Below are 4,348 nucleotides of genomic sequence, written 5' to 3'. Positions count from 1 at the left end.
TACTTTGATGATATGCAAATATCCCCCTAACCCTCCTTCCCTCACTCCCCCTCCTCCACCCTTCTCCCTCAAGCAGCAAGCCTACACACACACACACACACACACACCCAGGCTAATGCACTGTGGCAGCGTCCACAGACAGGCGGGGAGGATCAATTTTTCACCCAGTGTGCTACCGATATTCATACGATAAGGCCACAGAAGAGAGGAGAGAGAAAAGGTGGGGGGAGGGGGAGTGGCAGATATGGGGATGAGGAAAATGGCGAGTGGGTGTACAGGGATGGGAGTTAGTGTTGGAAAAAGGGTGTCGAGAGAGAAAGGAGGGTGAGTGAGAAGTTGAAGTGAGAGGAAAAGACAACTGGGGAGCAGTTAGGTAGAGAGAGACTGGGGTGAGAAAGTAAAGAGAGGGTGGGGAAGTCTCGTGGGTGTGTGGGTGGGTGGAGGCAGGATGAGTAAGTGGGTTAGGGGTGGTAAGAAAGGGGGATGGGGCGTATAGAGGGCTCTGGGGGATGGGGTTTGGAATGGATGGGGTGGTAAGGGAAAAAGAGGGTTAGTGTGTAGCAGTGTGCTTGTGTGTTGGGGAAGTGGGGGGGTATTTTGCTGACGTGCTCTCTTATTGGCTTGTTCAAACGCTGGGGGGAGGGGCAGCCACTAACCATACTCTCACCAGCTGTAGGGAAGAGCAGAGAAACAAAGAGAGAGGGAGAGAGTGAGGGGGGGCAGTTATGTGTTTTAATGTTGATATTCTGGTCTAATTGGATTCCTGTCTAAGTGGAGGAATGAATGGTACTGATCAGACAGAAATGGGCGTAGTAGATGAGGCAGCGAGCTTTGCTTGAGTTCCTGTTTTTAAGTACACACAAGAGGTTCTTGATCTATAATTTAATTTTCACTGGAGAGACAGAGGGGAGAAAATTGCCACCGCAGTATCTTTGGGAAACATTCAAAATTTTTCAGAAATGTTTAGAAAAAAACTGAGCAGCTCCTGGGGACGATGTTTGTCCTCGTTCCTGTCATTGTTTCAATACCTTCAGTCTTACCTAATACTTACGCAATATATCTTTAAGAATGGTATCTGACAATGAAGAAATTTCAGATGTCTTTTTTGTCAGATGTGGTGGAGAAAAATATTTCAATATCACTGAAACAAAGGCAAATATTGTTCACACATGTCTCTAAATCTTGAAAACACAATGACACATTTTACTTTCTGAAAGCATAACATTAAATTGATATTAAACAGAAAAAAACACACACACAACTGCAACACATGCAATAAGACAGATTGAGAGCCATGTGTGTGTGGAGCCCAGCTAAGCTGCGGTGGCTGAGCCATTCTACTTTCTGTGACAGACTGACAGCAAAGAGTGTTTGTTGCTCAGAAGAACAATACACAAGAAAGAGAAGGGAATTTGACAAAGGGTCTGACCAATAGAGGCACACAAACCTAAAAATGAATGGGAAAGAGACAACAACGAAGACAAACAAAGCAACATAAGATAAAGTGAGAGGGGAGGTAAATGTGTTCATACAAGGAGAATGGGAGTGAGAGAAAGGGATCTCAGAGCAGAGGAGAGCCAAAGCTTTCTGTGGCTAAGCCAGACTGGAGCGGTGGGACTTGGCTGGCTGTAGACCCTTGGCTTCACTATTAAAGCGGAGGAGGGAAAAAAAATCACAGTTAAAAAATGAATAGGGCAAAAAACTATGCCAAGAATGCACAGACAAGAATCAGGCTTGTGCATTTCTTTAAAACCTTCCCCTTAGAGTTTACAAAGCAGCACTGTGGCTTTGGGCTGTGGTTGTGATGACTGTCCCAACAATGAATCAACAAATATTTCTAAAGTCATTAATCAGACAGGAAAATGTCTACTTTGTACACCAATCTTGTCTTTTTTAACAACTTTAATGAGACGTAGAATCAAGGAAGAACATTGTTACTACTTCACATTAATTAACAGGAAATATTTATTTATTATATTTAGTTTAGCTTGACATCAATCATCTTTTAGTTAACCTCTGCAGGATTGGCTTGCATTTGAAGCTAACTTCAGGGCATCTTTTCATGTCTTATGAAATGAGTAATTATTATTGTCTTTAACTTTATGTGGAAAAAATCATGTTGTTTTTTAAAATAAAAAAAATACAATTTTTGTGACTTTGTTTGCTTTGTTGTTAAATTTACTAGTTTACTAGACCTCAATCTTTTGTGTATGTGATTTAGCTACATTTTCCAGAATGTGTCTTATTTTAATTGATTTCAGTGTTTATTTTTAGCAAAGTTGTTGCTCTGAGTATAAACTGCTTTATGTTCTCTTTATTTTTACTTGATCATCATCACCACCATCATCATCATCATCATCATTCTCATCATCTTCATCATCATCACTATTATCATCATCATCATCATCATCCTAATGACTTGTTTTGCCCCTGTGTTGCACACCCCTTCCTGTGTTTCTCCACACACAGGACACCAAACAACAGCCCCAGTCTGAGTGACCCACCTGGTCAGCTCATAATAATATAGCACAGTTGCCAAAACCCCAGTCATATCACTACACAGAGGTGTAACACGACTTATAGGCTTTCCCAGATTAATAATGAACAGCAAGGATTTATTTTCCTGACTTTTCCATCCACTGGGCCGAGGATTATAGCCTTCGGACTGTCTAACTCCAGAATGACCGTCACAGAGGGAATATTTGTGGAAAAACACACCCTAGGAATGGACTGCAGCACCACGGTGTATGGGACACCAAAAATATCCCTGTAGCGAAATCAGGAACAGAATGGTTTTAGGAGAAAGAGACTTTTGGCTTTGCCTGAAAACACCTTTTTTTCAGTTCAATTATATTAAATGATTTTTTTTAACACCACCAATTGCAATGTAAAAAGAATGGTTCTCCAGTCAACTATCTGTCAAATGTTTGAAATGTATCTTAACTGTGTTTGCCATATGTACTGTGTGAGGGTGGTGATCGTGTGTGTTTAGCTGAGAGGTAGCGCCAAATGCCATGTCATCTTCTTTGCTCAGAGGAGTACGGAAGGTGCCAAAAAGTGACACGTGACGATGGGTGTTGAGGGGTAAATGTGTGCGGACACGTGATCAGGAGTGCATTTATGTGTGGGAAGGAGGAATCCTTCCAGCGTTTTTCTTTCCTGAGCCTCTTCCTGACCGACCCCCTCCACTCCGCCCCAAAACACACATGCACTCCTCAAAGCTGGCGTCAAAGGGTTTGGCCTTGCCAAGAGCCAACCCACCAGTCTCCCTCTTCATCCTCCGAGGTCTGTCTGTTTCCACCGCTCGCTGAATGTCACTTAAATCCTGCTCACACATGCACACACAGCTATTCCCGTATCTGTCCGTACACTGTATGCTGGTGTCTGCTAGTGTCTGTCACAGGACTTGGCAGTAAGGAATGATGCATACTATGTGCATGCAAGTGCCGGAATGTGTGTGTCACAGAGTTTGGCAGTTCCTTCAACGCAGCCTTACCAAAAAATCCACAGGGAAATGTGGTTTGAACGCCCCCTCTCTTCTTCTTCTCTTTCTCTCCCTCTCTCTCTGTACCTCTCTCACAATTACTCTCCCTTTTCTGTTTTTCTGTTAATGAACTTACATTTTCCTCGTATAAACCTGTTAGAAACCTCTTTCTGTTTCTTCTCCTATTATTCGATAAGCTACATATATGTCAACATATAGTCACATTCCACTCTGTATAAAAAGGATTGTCTCATCATTTGAATTAAAAACGCTGTCATCTGGGCACGCATACAGAGGCCCTCAACTCACTATGTAACTTTCCTAGGGCTGTCCACTCACAATGACTCCTGATGGAGAGACATGATAGGTTATCCTGTAGGGACAGCTGTTCCGATGAAATCCAGCTACTTGGTATTCTATCCGTCTGCAAAGCATGAAACACAGGAGACTGACACTGGAAAGTATGCAAATGATGAAATAATTAATATACCCAGCTACCCCTGTCATTTATGTCTGATCCAGAGAGGTGATTATTTTCTAGCGTGACTCTGACATAGCACTGAAAAAGAAATCCTCTTAACAGCAGAGAAAAACAGAACAAAGAGAGGCTTTAGAATTTAAATACACTCACCATCTATACTGACTTTGACCCCAGTAATTATCACTAAACACATTCAGATTCAGTCTTTTTGGTTTTTGTTTGTTTCTCTTTTTTTGGCTCAGAATGTTAGCATAGCCTCTTTTAAAAACATCTGAAATGTGTGGTGTAGATATTGGTTTCCTCTCAGCCAGCCCTCCTGTCAGGAGGTCACACTGATAATATTGAGTGCAGGCTGTGTGAAGCATTGATCATTGGTGTTTCTC

The sequence above is a fragment of the Cynoglossus semilaevis genome, chromosome 9 (assembly GCF_000523025.1).
Source record: "Cynoglossus semilaevis isolate Cse_v1.0 chromosome 9, Cse_v1.0, whole genome shotgun sequence".
NCBI classification, from domain to species: Eukaryota; Metazoa; Chordata; class Actinopteri; order Pleuronectiformes; family Cynoglossidae; genus Cynoglossus; species Cynoglossus semilaevis.
Note: the sequence above shows the minus strand (reverse complement) of the source record.